Below are 14,509 nucleotides of genomic sequence, written 5' to 3'. Positions count from 1 at the left end.
CAATCACTAATGAAATGTCCTAGTTTTCCACAACTGTAATATTTTCTCTCCTTTGCCTTTCCTTGTGATTTGGACCTATTTCTACCTTTCTTTTTGCTACCATCGTTTTGCCCCTCTCCACTCTCAAAGTAGGATCTACCTCTCATTTGGAAAATATTTCCTATTTTTCTCGCGTTTCTTTCAGCTTTCATTTTCCTCTCCTTGCTCTTAAGGGAATCAATGACCACATCAAGTGTAAGTGTCTCCCTCCCATATTTGATAGCATTCTTGACTTTCTTATAAATATCGGAAATATCATTCAATAGGATATTAGCCTTATATTCATCAGACACATTATCATCACAGTTATTAATATCTTGCACAGGTTTATTGAAAACATCAAGATTGTCATCTAATTCTTTTGAAGGATCAATTGTAGAACTGAAGAAACTTCCAAGAGAAGTTTGTTTGTAGTGAACTGAGTCAAAATAAAGTTTTTCTAACTGTTTTTCGAAGTTCTTTAGCAGAACCATGTTTACCAACTTTTCATAAAATGAAATCAAATAAGTGGAAAATAATAGAGGTTATGCAAGTTCATTAAATTCCTTTTTCTGATCCTCGGTTACAGTAGTAGAAAACAAATTGTCAATTACTTTTGAAATTTTTTGTTGTACTAAAATTCCTTTCATCTTTTGTTATCATATTGAAAAATCACATTTTCCATTAAAAACACCTAAGTTAAAATGATGTGCAGACATCTTAATGAATAAGACACGTAGCATGTAAGCAACCAAACAAAAAAAAATCACAAAAATAAGGTCCTAAGAGTTGTAGTTATACACCGGTCTAAATACCTAGGATTTTCGTGAGATTCGAACCTCAATCTCAAAGGAATTGTCGAGCGGGTAAGGTCAAGATAACAATTCTAATATCACAAAGCACTCAACAACAATGCAAAATATTAAACAACATCTAAATATCCACAAATATGATAATATCGCAATTTAGGTAAATAAAAAAAAAAAATCACAAAAATAAGGTCCTAAGAGTTGTAGTTATACACCGGTCTAAATACCTAGGATTTTCGTGAGATTCGAACCTCAATCTCAAAGGAATTGTCGAGCGGGTAAGGTCAAGATAACAATTCTAATATCACAAAGCACTCAACAACAATGCAAAATATTAAACAACATCTAAATATCCACAAATATGATAATATCGCAATTTAGGTAAATAATCCTAAATTTTAGTAGCAAGCAAGGTCACAATCCTATTGGTAACCTTACACAATGACCTACTATTGTAGTAATGTAAAAGTTTCAACCAATTTATTAGAGCGAACCTATATGTGGTCAGTAACAATGAAAGATGCAAATTTTATTTTAAAAATTAATTCCTTTTGCAAAATCAATAAACAATGCCTTAATTGCACCGAATACACGTGAATATAAATTTTTAGATCACAAATCCGAAAAACCAGTGACAACCTGAATTTTCAGCACCCAAAATTCGAAAATCAACTCCTAAATCGAGCTTCAATGGCTCTGATACCCCTTTGTAGAATTGAATGGTGACCTTCAATCAATAAACCACACTACGTTAGTTCAATATGATGATAATAATTCAAATATATTGCCATGATTGTAAAGTACTCCCATTTTCCAATAGTGATGAATATAGAACCAAAAAGTGAAATATATAAGGCTCAGATCAAGTACTCAATGCATACGAGGTAGTTCCGCTCAAATTGACCAAGGTATTTCACTCACAAGAGCTCAACGAACCCAAATCATAAGGGAACCAGACCAGAACAACGAATGGAGTAGAGCTATGAAGATGCTGTCAAAACACTGCCAAATAAGGGCTAAAACACACCAACGAAAGGGGTGCCAACAGTAGCAAAAAGAAGGGCCTTACAGAAGCTTCGAGTGAACCGGAAATAGGCTATAGACTTGGATATATCAAATGATAAGAATGCCTCAGCGATTCAATCCTAAACCACTTTGCCTCGGTTGTATGTAAACCCCTCTCCACTCCACCCCCTAAAAAGAACTAGAGAAGCCGAATAAAAAAGACAGCAAGTATGGGTCACATAGAAGGTAGCTGAAGTCAAGAGTGACTACAGTGAGAAAATGAGAGTAATAACGTGTATCATGAAACACACCAAAGAGGGGACCAACATATACAGGAAATCATGTGAAATGGCCGGTTGACCCATGTCTATTTCCAATTTGGCCTTGACTAATTTTAATAAAAAAAAATATAAAAAAGAGAAATTTAAATTTAAAGATGATTGTCCAAAAATACCCTTCCATCTCTTGCACTTTCCATTTGTTTTCTTGTACCAAAACTGATAGTTGGGATCCAGTCGTCGGTTCTCATCAACAGTCAACAACTCACCGATGAGACACAGTTGCCGGCGAACTTCTTTTTCTAAAGGTTAGCTTTGGATTGAGTTTTAATTAGATTATGGTTTGGAATATTAGTTATGGTGTGAATGTTAAATTTTAGAGTTTTCAATGTGTTGTTGGTGTTATTTAGGGTAGATATTGAGTATAGGTGAAGAGTTGGATGTGTTTTGGTGGGTGGGGAGGAGCTTATCTCACCAGAAATGGTGGAATCTGACAAGAAGAAAATGTCGATTGTTGACAACCGGCCTCTAACAGTCGGCAAAACTGGCGGTTAACAGTCTGGTAAAAATCGACTGCAAAACAGCTGGGTTTTGGTTGTTAACATTCGTGGGCTGAACAGTCAACCCATGACAGTTAAGTAGGTTAAGTAAGCCCACCTTTTTTTGTCATTTTTTAATTTTTTTTACATTAGTTTAAATCATTAAATATTTCCAATTTTAAATTAAATAATATTTTTTCTTTATCAAATTTAAATAATTTTTTATTTCCATTTTAATTTTAATTTTAATTTTGATTTCTATTATAATTACAATTATTAATTTTTGGTAATAGGATAAAAATTTCATATTCTTGATTTAATTCAAATACTTTTTAATTTTTATTTTTATATTAACTTTAATTTTAATTTTTATTATTAATTTTAGGTAATAGAGCAAAAAATTCATATTATTTATTTTATTTGAATAATTTTTTATTTTTATTTTCATTTTCATTTTCATTTTTTATTTTTCATTTTAATTTTTTATTTCTAATTATAATTTTCAATTTTAATTATAAGTACTAAATTTTGGTAATAGGGGGAAAAATTCATATTATTTACTTAATTTGAATAATTTATTTATTTTCATTTTCATTTTCATTTTAATTATTTATTTTCATTTTTATTTTTTAATTCTAATTCTAATTTTTATTTTAATTTGAATTATTAATTTTTGGTAATAGGGTAAAAATTTCATATTCTTTATTTAATTTGAATAATTTATATTTTAATTTTAATTTTAATTTTAATTTTTGCTAATAGGGTAAAAATTTCATATTCTTTATTTAATTTGAATAAACTAATATTTTAATTTTAATTTATGGTAATAGGGTAAAAATTTCATATTCTTCATTTAATTCGAATAATTTTATGTTTTCATTTTAATTTTTCTTTTTATTATCGGTTTAATTTAATTCTAATTCTAATTTTTATTTTTATTTTAATTATTAATTTTTGGGATAGGGCAAAAATTTCAAATTCTTTATTTAATTCGAATCATTTTATATTTTCATTTTCATTTCAATTTTTTCTTTTTATCTTAATTTTAGTTATTACTTTTTGATAATAGGATTAAAAATTTCATATTCTTCATTTAATCTGAGTAATTTTAATTTTAATTGTAATCTTGATTATTAATTTTTGGTAATAGTGCAAAAATTTCATATTCTTTATTTAATTTGAATAATTGTGATTTTAATTTTGATTATTAATTTTTGATAATAGGGTTGAAAATTTCATAATCTTTATTTAATTTGAATAATTTTATATTTTCATTTTCATTTTCATTTTCATTTTCATTTTAATTTTACTTTTAATTATTAATTTTTGGTTATAGGGTAAAAATTTCATATTATTTATTTAATTTAAATAATTTTATATTTTCATTTTATTTTTTATTTTTATTTTCAATTTAACTTAAATCGAATTCGAATTTTTATTTTTATTTTAATTGTTAATTTTTGGTGATAGGGTAAAAATTTCGTATTCTTTATTTAATTTTAATCATTTGACATTTTCATTTTCATTTTAATTTTACTTTTAATTAATAATTTTTTGTAATAGGGTAATAATTTCATACTCTTTAATTAATTTTAATAATTTTATATTTTAATTTTAATTTTTGGTAATAAGGTAAAAATTTCATTTTCTTTATTTAATTTGAATAATTTTATATTTTAATTTTTCATTTTCATTTTAATTTTAATTTGAATTGTTTATTTTTATAATAGGATAAAATTTTCATATTCTTTAGTTAATTTGAATAATTTTATATTTTAATTTTAATTTATTATTTTCAATGTGATTTTAATTTTTGGTAATAGGGTAAAACTTTCATATTCTTTATTTAATTTTTATAATTTCATATTTTAATTTTAATTATTAATTTTTGGTAATAAGATAAAAATTTCATATTCTTTATTTAATTTGAATAATTTTAATTTTAATTTTCAATTTAATTTAATTCTAATTCTAATTCTAATTCTAATTCTAATTCTAATTTTTATTTTTATTTTAATTATTAATTTTTGGTTATAGGGCAAAAATTTCTTATTCTTTATTTAATTTGAATCATTTTATAATTTAATTTTTATTTTTATTTTAATTATTAATTTTTGGTAATAAGGTAATAATTTCATGTTCTTTATTGAATTTGAATAATTTTATATTTTATATTTAAATTTAAATTTAAATTATTAATTATTGGTAATAGGATAAAAATTTCATATTCTTTATTTAATTTGAATAATTTTAATTTTTAATTTTAATTTTAAATTTATTTTTTAATTTAATTTTGATTATTAATTTTTGATAGTAGCGTAAAAATTTCATATTCTTTATTTAATTTGAATAATTTTATATTTTCATTTTCAATTTAATTATAATAATAATTTTAATTTTAATTATTAATTTTTGCTGCTAGGGTAAAAATTTCATATTCGTTATTTAATTTGAATAATTGTTAATTTTAATTTTTATTTCAAAATGAATCTGCGTCTTGCGTATTGTAGTTATAATTCGATTCACTTAATTTTGAGTTATAATGCTTTATTTCATTATCTCTTGTACAATATTCTAAATTTTTGAATTTTTGTAGGATGGATTATCATCTCAACGCAGACTTGAGACGGATGCTAGGCAAAACTACGTGGAACAGTAGCTTTGACAGCTTCATCATTGTGATGGAGCTGCTCAATGATCAGCATACTAATATGTTGTGCAAGTCTGTGGCCCCTTTACTAGTTGAGAGATGTGCAGTACTTGGGTCAAATTATTGATGCATTTCTATGTCGATTGCTAAGACCAGTCGACGACTATGCCCTCCACTTTGACCTCGGGGGCCAAGTCGCCAGTTTTTCCATGTTCCAGTTTGCCCTAATCACTGGACTGAAGATTACGGGCAATGAAGCAGCTCAGATAAGCAATAGACTATATGACACGTACTTTCATGGGCAGGGGACAGTGCTTCTATCGCAGCTAATCGGCTCAATCAAGGGATGTGACCAGATGTTAAATATACTAAAGCTCGGTCTGGTCTATATCCTTGAGAGTATCTCGCGGTGTCACCACAAGAAAATCGCGATCGACCTCTTCCATCTGGATATCGTCGACGACATCGATGGATTCAACAACTATCCATGGGTTCGGAGATGTTATGAGGACACTGCAAATATCTTCACCAGATCACACTCGAAGTTGAAGGGGACCATGAGTAAGTACGATACCTATAGATTGCCCTTAGCGGTGCAGGTAAAATGTTTTAACATAATCAATGTTCAAATATTTTTTATACTGAATTTATATATAATAACTGTATGTGTTGCAGAGTTGGGTGTATGAGATTGTCCCCCTATTGGGTACCCGCTTTGCGAGGCGAGGGGAGACACGTTGCCCTCGGGTGAATTATTGGCGAGCATTTTGAGCGGACGGATGTCCCACTGGAAAACAATTATCGGCTCTCCTCGACGACTTTCATGTGAGTATTATACATTTGTGATTTATATTGTACATAGTTTCAAGTCTCATTACATGATTGTTAACGATTTGAAATGTCAATATGTTAACTTGAAGTAATAACTAATTTAAGCCGTCGATGGAGGATGAGGCTCAGGGTCTTGTGCATGAATCAGCTGTCCCGCATACCCAAGACGACCTAATGTTCGATTCGATCCATGATCGAGACTAGGTAAGTGAATTATTGATTAATATTTTGTGTGAGTTAGCAATTATTGATTAAGTTAATAATTTATAAAGTTGGTTGTGCAGGATCGTGATCTAGTTGATCGGGCATCACCTCTTCCAGAGACCTTCCTCATGGATCTTCTGCGTATAGTCAAGGTCATTATTCCGATGATTTGTATGCCCCCCTAACTGGATTTATGGTATAGGAGATCGGGGCGCTACGTCGAGAGCTGACAGGAGTTATAGTGGAGGAGGTCAGCGTGCTGTGTCGAGAGATGATGGAGAAGATCGACGATCTGGAATGCCAGTTGGTAGGGAGGGTCGAAGATATATCCGATGATGTTAGAGTGCTGCGTGACCATTGTGTGGACCTTCAGGATGAGATTGCAGCACTCCGAGGTGATATAGCCAGCAGATGATGGGGTGACGAAGATGGCGATTGAGGGGTGATTGAGAGGATGATAGAGAGGGGGATCACCAGCAGTTGTAGTCAGAGGATGCATTGGAATAATTTTTGCAGTCCATAGAGCGGGAGCGGGCGACCCTATCGAGGATGGGAGTGGTGGTGGAGGAAGGGGTGGTGACAAGGGCGGAGGAGGTGGTGGTGGTCGGGACGGAGAAGGTGACGATCCCCGAGGTAAACTAGGGGAGGACGATAGTCGTGACTGAGGCAAAAAGGCGTGCTGTTGACGTGCTGAAATTGGTGGTAGGCAAAAGGCCAAGATTGACGTCACAGTACATCGTCTCTTCCTTTACGATTGAGACAAAGAGGAGGAGGTTCGTTGACGGGGCGTACCCAATCTGTTCTAAGAGGTTGACCATGCCAAATGGAAAGCATTCGAGACCGAGTGGCTAAAAATATTGCTCGGGTAAGTATTATATGATTTTAGTATACTACTATAACTCGTATATGCTTGTGTAACATTCTCTATTTTTTTTCAGAGCCAGCTGCGAGGTAGCCCGATGGACGATATCTGACGCATACAAGTGGTTCCATGATATTACCACTCAGGGGGCTTGGCTCGCTGACGACGTAAGTAGTGATACTGTTAATTTTTTTTATACATTATGTTTGGTTTGGTTTATTAAATGAAATAACTCCCTCTTTTTTCGTGTTCTTTGATGTAGCACATTGACCTAACCATGGACTTGTTACGCGATCGAGCTGAGAAATATCCATGATCGTTTCACATTCCTGGCTGAATAATATTGAACACCGAGTTTTTCCATACCGTTACAGTTGAATACCAGTTGCTCCAACTTATGGATAACGAGTACACGATGTTCGAATATATGCTCGAGTAGGTCAAGAGCTATCGTCGAGTGTCGGAGGAAAGCCGTGGGAGGATTATATGCATATGTACATTTTAGTGATCGTAGATCATCATTGCATTGCTTTGGATATTGTATTTGCTGATTCGACGATATATGTGTACGACCTCGATCACTTATGTCTGACACAGGGATAGCTCGAGCTAAACTTGGAGCCGTTGGCTGTGATCGTTCCTCTGATGGTTAGACAGCAGGCTCGATTGTGTAGAACAGACTAGCCATCGTGCGGGACACGACGTCGACGAGATAGTTCATATCGTAAGTGTTTGTAAATTTATTTTTAAATTTATAAATTAGCTTTTACGTAATTGGAACTGAACTAATACATTATTGTTCATTTGTAGGGACGACTATGGCACTTTTGGAATTAAGTACATTGAATTTTTTAGTATAGCACATAAGGTTGATAGAATCAACCAATTTTGAATACAGAATTGGCAGAATAAGTTGGCGTGCGACTTATACAACTTTAACGGTGATCCATAAATTTGTTGTAATTATTATTTGTTTGTAATTATTTTGTAAATATTCTTTGAATTTTTTGTAATTTAATTTTTTTTGTAATTATTCTTTGTAATGTATGTTCAATCTTTGAAATTATTATTCTTTGTATATTGAATTTTTTTATCATATGAAACAATTGCTTATTAAATTACGGCGTAATTTGAAATATCGTAAAATAAATGTAAATACTGTTTATTTCATATTGACAACATTACAAAATGGTCTAACTGTCATTTATGATAACCTCATTTGTACAATATTGGCGAGTATGCCCTACTGATTTGCACATGCTGCACCTACGCGGTTGAGAAAATTCTTCGGTACATGATATTCTAAACGTACTTGGACGTCCAAGACCATGCAATTCAATGAGAGGTGGCGACAATGTATGGAGTGGGCAAATATGGTAGGGAACTTTCCACTTGACTTTGTTCGACAGAGGAAATATCTTCTTTGCATATGCAGCTTTCCAATTATCAGTCGTATAATAATGAGAGCACAATATTCTCGCTGCAAATCCTCGATACATGTTGTATTGACGTCCTGAAAAACACGAGCACGCCCAATGTTCAATGTCCATTTTCGTTAGATAATCTCATGCATCGAATGATTTACTTCCTATTTTACCCATGAACTTATTACATTCTTCAACACTATAAGTTTCAGCTGCTCTCCTGACCAATGAAACGATACATTTGCCCAGATACCTGTCTTCAGGTTGCCTTGTATATGGTATATGCAATACTCATAATGTGCATCAGGAAAAACTTCAGCAATACCATTTATTAAAGACGATCCTTGATCGGTTACAAATGCAAGGTCCTCGACTTTCCCGATTACTTCTCTCAACTTTGTGAAAAATTACCGTATCTACAGATCATTCTCGCTATCAACTATGTCGAATGCAAAAGGGTAAATTTGGATATTGACATCTTGACATGTAGCAATAATCAACTTGCCTGATGAGCCAGGATTAGTTTTCTCCATGTTATGGCAATACTTGACGAATTTAGTATAGATTTCCTCTGCAAAGCCCATTCAATTCTCAAACGCGCATTCTTTGGCCTTCCAGGCCTTCGGTAGCTCAAAACTATTTTGTATTTTTGACGGACGTCGTTAATGATGTCCGATGGTCCGTAAATCGTACGTGGATCCTGATACTTGTGCAATATCTGTCAACTAATAAACCAAGCTCAGGTTTACCTGTGATCATTTCGACATAATTCCACTTCACAAGTATGTTCCCGTGTATACTTACGAACTACAAAGCACTCATCCGTGTTTATCTTCGTCGCTCACAAACGCCAACAGCAACTATCGTCTACGCAGGCAATTGTCAATAACGACTTGATTAATTTTTTCACTTTGAACTCAAAGTTGTATTTCAAGTCAATTAGGTGCACAGTTTCCTGCAAATATTTTTTCTTCTCAAATAGTTGCTCGACATACAAATCATCACTATCGGGAACCACACGTGAAGAGTTAGAGGACGGTCCACTTGATCCAGGCCCTGAGGTCCCACCCCACTCATGTCTCTATTGGGATAAAGCAATCAAATCCTCGTTTGTAAAAGTATTTGTATTTTCACACTTGTTGTCGTGAACTATGGAGGAAATTCTGTGCGTAACTATTTTTGGAATAACCGCATCATCTTCACAAGCTATCTGGACTGTATCCCAAAAATATTAGCATTGTGATCTCCTCCATCCGAGTCTACTTATTCACTTTCGACGACATTTTTCCTCATTAAAGTCACAAAAAGAGAAGTCGTGTGCTTATTGTTCAATTCAAATAGATAATTCACTTCGACATCAGAAGAAATTGTCATAGGTGGAATCAGAATATCTTGCTCGCTGAATTTAAATTTCAGTTCCATGTCATACTGAGAGAGATTGACATTCAGCTTGTTCTGTAAAACATTACAGAGTTCTGGATATGATGCACTTGATGTAACGGAAATTGGGATACCACTACGTCTATCGCTCGTCCATTTCTATACCCATCGATCTCTTTCATCCAATTTGAAATCATCAAAGTAACAAATTGGGACTACAACCATATCTGCATGATGAAACAAAATTTTTAATTGCAACAAAAATTTCAACGGTAATAAAAATAGCATAAAAAATCCTAAAAACAGCCAATCGGACAGCAGGCTTTTAAACGCCGATTGTCCAGCCAATTACAACCACCAACATACATATGAATTTTTTCGTATATAGAGATAAATTTTTCCTCCTCAAATGCTTAAATTTTTCACAGATCTACTAAAAAAAATTGTCTACCTTGAAATAAAATTTATAGATTAAAATATAAATAATTTAACGAAAACAAAATTAAATGTGCGATTTTATACTTACCGATCTGATAAGATTGATATAAAAAAAATTTCAACTACCGTGTTCGATAAATTTTTTGTTTTTGAGGTTAAAGCAGATGAAAGATGAGAGTGTTTTTATTCATGTTGAAGTAAATAAATAAGAAAAGTTTGCTGATTTTGATGTTTTAAGTAAGAATGTTTTGTTTTTTAATTGTTAACTAAATGGTAGTAACGTTTTAAACAAAGCCATCTTTTGTAATTGTATAATATAATTAAGGGTATTTTTGTCTTTTATCATTCAATAGGCCATTGTGATAATATTAACAAATAAACAAGTCAAAGTGAAATTTTAATTGTTTGACTAGCCTATTTTTAACCCCCAACATATATAGGGTATTATTTAGGTTAAGTGATGGGTTGGGGCCTAAATGAGAACCAATCCACCTTTGATATGTGGGCTCTTCAATATTGTATGCATTTGGGTCATTATTAAAATAAGTGAAAATTACAGATTCTAATAGATTAAAAATCTTCATTTCATAAATAAGACGTCATGTTTAGTATTTTACAAATAAGAAATTTTTTTAATTAATTTATATATTTAAAAATTAATTAAACAATTTCAAACCCTAATTATATAAATCTCAGTTCCATCTCTCTCTCTCTCTCTACCAATAATTTCTTTCCAATCGCACCGGAAGACAAGAAAGTGCCACCGGAGGACTCCTTGAGTGGCATCGCGATGCCCCCGTGATGATCTATGGTGTGGTGGTGCATGTGCATCGATCTGTGGTACGGTGGTGCGTCGATCTGTGGTGTTTGGTCTGCAGTGGAGTGTGTGGCGGTGATTTGTGCGTGCGGATCTATGCAGTGGCGATTTGTGTAGTGTGGTGCGATGATGTGAATGGCGGTGGTGGATGTGGGATGCTGTAGCGATGAACATTTTTTTTGGGGGTTGGTTCTTCCTACAGCCTGCTGAGTCGGAGTTTCTAGGTATGAGGGTGGTGGTGCAGGTAGGTGGATTGTGGGGGTATAGTGGCAATGTTTGGAGTTTTGGGTTAGCTCCTTCCTTCAATCTGCTTGATCAGGGTTTTGGGACGTGCGGTGGTGGTTGTGGTATTGGGAAAGGTTATCCAATGGTTGTTTATTGAGGTATAGTTAGAAGTGACGATAGTGTAATCAGGTGGAGATAGTGTTTGTGGTACCCATTGGTTTGTAGTGTAAGCGATGGTGATGGCGGTGCATTGTAGGTTGTGGCAGTGGTGACCAATGGAGTTGGGACGATGTGATAATTATTTATATGTTATGACCAATATGATTGAAAATAATTTGTTATAACCAATAAATTGGTTAATTTGTGACCAACGTGGTGATGGTTTTGGCGGTGACGGTGGTGGTGCTGTTGGAGACAGCGTTGAAGTGGTGGTCGTAAGTTTGTTGATGGTCACAGATTATTTGGTTGATTGTGACAGTGAATTGGTTAATCTATGACCAATGAAAAAGATAAATTGTGACTAAGAAATAATGTGTGACCTAAAAAATTAATAATTTGTAACTGTCCAATAAGTTGTGACCTATAATATTTGTGATCTGTGACCTACAAATTTTTTTTATTCGTGATAGAAAAATATTATGTGACTTATCAAATTTTTTATTTGTGATCGAAAAATAAATTGTGACCAATAATTTCATAAACTGTGACTAAAAATTAATTCATGACTAATTAAATTTTTATTTGTGACTGATGAAAAAACTGTAACCTTCAAAATTTTTGAATTGTGATTGTAAAATAATTTGTGACATAAAATTTCTAATTTGTGATAAAAAATAATAAGTGACTTATTCAATTGTTAATTTGTGACCAAATTGTATAAATATGTGACCTAAATATATTTAATAAATAAATAAATTAAATCATAAATAAAATTTAATAAAAATTTGACTTTTGAAGTTTGAAACTTGTTTTCTTAATTTTGAAATATGCTATACTTAATTTTTTACTTATGAAATTTTCCCTTAAAATAATCCCAAAAATAGGTTCCAAACAAAACATATGATTATTAATCTTATCCAATGAGACATTATTGTCCCGGATTTATTTGGTATCAAAATATCCAATAATTTATAACATTCTTTTCGTGCAAATTTTTTTTTTATTTGATAGCATTTTTTTATTATAATTTTGGCTTTAATAACATTCTTTAATCGGCATGATTAAATCTTCAATAGCATTTTTTTCCATCATTTTTTTTTTACATATTTATAGCATTTATTGGATGTAATGCATCATTTTTAATAACATTTTTTTATTGTAATATATACATATAAATAGTTTTCATGATATGATTATTTATAAACTTCATTAATTGGCAAATGTAAAATATTAATAGCTATTTTGTATCTCAATTGATATTTACTGGCGCAATATCACGTTATAACACTTGTACTATGCAAATGTATTCATAAATCATAACTAAAATGAGAATAAGATGAAGTAAGGAATAGTAAAAATGCAAAGAAATATTAATATGATAACCGAAAATAGATATCTTCTGTTACAGTTAGACAATATTTCTTTAAAGAACACACCGGTTTGATGAACTTCATCTTCCAAAGTTTTAAAATATCAATTTTCTCCCTCAATTATGCGAATTCTTGGTTGAGAAAAAGAAGCATAACATTATTTCTTATTCGATAAGTTGATTTGTATGTTATTGACTTTTTCAATTTCTAGAGCAACAATAGAATTTGAAACTTGCAAAGTCATTGTTACACGATAAAATAAAGAATGAGTTTTTAGAAAATTCCATTATTTTGAGAGAAATATATTGATGGTATTGTGTCATATTTGATATGTTTGATTTTTTGGAGAAATATGGTAAGCTATAACTTAAGTAGCGGTTTGTGTATTAGCTTTTTTTGGGGTATTTTGTTGTCTTTTTTCTGCGTCTTTTAAATTAATTTATAGTGAGGCTAAGGTTTACTATGTACTTCCTAATTACTAATTAGTTTTTATTTTTTTGTACAGACTTCTCGTACGGTTGAACTTCACTTAAAAAAATTATAGTACCTCACCTATTCTGAATTTTTAGCTTCGACCCCACCAACAAGTGGTCAAAATCCCATGTATAAACTTGTGTTAGAGCATAAGAAATAATTTTAGCTACAATCAACTTTTTTAAGAAGATGAAACTCATGACATGGTGGAAGTCTACAAGGAAACGTATATATATTCCAATGGTTATTTCAAATTTGGGCTGGTACATGGGGCCCTTTTCTGTATTTATATTTATGGTCCATTCTACAATGCATTTGGGAGCCCAAACTCAATTTACAGTGTTTGGTCCAAATAACATGTAATCAAGAGAAAAACAATCAGGAAAGAGTAGCTCATTCGTCATATCCATTATTTTGTGCAATTCCATTCCATTAAAGAGAGAACAAATTAATCCATATAGTGAATGGATATGTCTCAGGTTTCCTCGCCAAATCAATTTGCATAGAGTAAATCGGTCCCCAAAAAAAAAATATAATAATAAAACAAAAAAAAATCCTGAATGCATCATAATTAATATGTTCTCTTATTTAGCCCATATTTGATGGTTATTATTTGAAAAAAAAAATATTATGAACAGTTATTTTTAGGAGAATGTGTGGTTAAAAAATAAAGAAAAAAATTGAATTTGCGTGTAGAATATTTTATTGAGTAAATGTGTGATTGAAAATGAGTATTTAGAAAAAAGAATTTTCAAATAATGGTTATCATAGCTTTCACCCATTAAGAGAAAAATTCATAGAATTCTAAAAATTGAGGCATCTTGTATTTAGTCGTTGTTTGTTTTGCTAAAAATCAAAATTTTAATTATATATATATATATATATATATATAGGCTTATTTAGTGACATGGACGTCTCAAAGGCTTGAAGATGTCTTGAGCAATACAAATTGGTTTAAAAAATATAGTAGTACGAAAATTTAGCTTTGCTCAACCTTTTGACAAAAGGGTAATAATATTTAATTCT

The 14,509-nt window shown here is 31.4% G+C and overlaps 1 long non-coding RNA gene across 1 annotated transcript; it reads right to left on the bottom strand.

The window, feature by feature from the left end:
* Positions 1-1,044: 1,044 nt before the first annotated feature.
* Positions 1,045-2,107, bottom strand: LOC111380245. The gene is made up of 3 exons (XR_002700156.1): positions 1,897-2,107; positions 1,698-1,818; positions 1,045-1,554 (listed from the first exon to the last, which is right to left on the bottom strand). It is a non-coding gene; the product is annotated as an uncharacterized LOC111380245 (long non-coding RNA).
* Positions 2,108-14,509: the final 12,402 nt, after the last annotated feature.

Source organism: Olea europaea, unplaced genomic scaffold, assembly GCF_002742605.1.
Source record: "Olea europaea var. sylvestris unplaced genomic scaffold, O_europaea_v1 scaffold2111, whole genome shotgun sequence".
Lineage (NCBI taxonomy): Eukaryota > Viridiplantae > Streptophyta > Magnoliopsida > Lamiales > Oleaceae > Olea > Olea europaea.
Note: the sequence above shows the minus strand (reverse complement) of the source record. Positions and strands in the feature narration are given on the sequence as shown.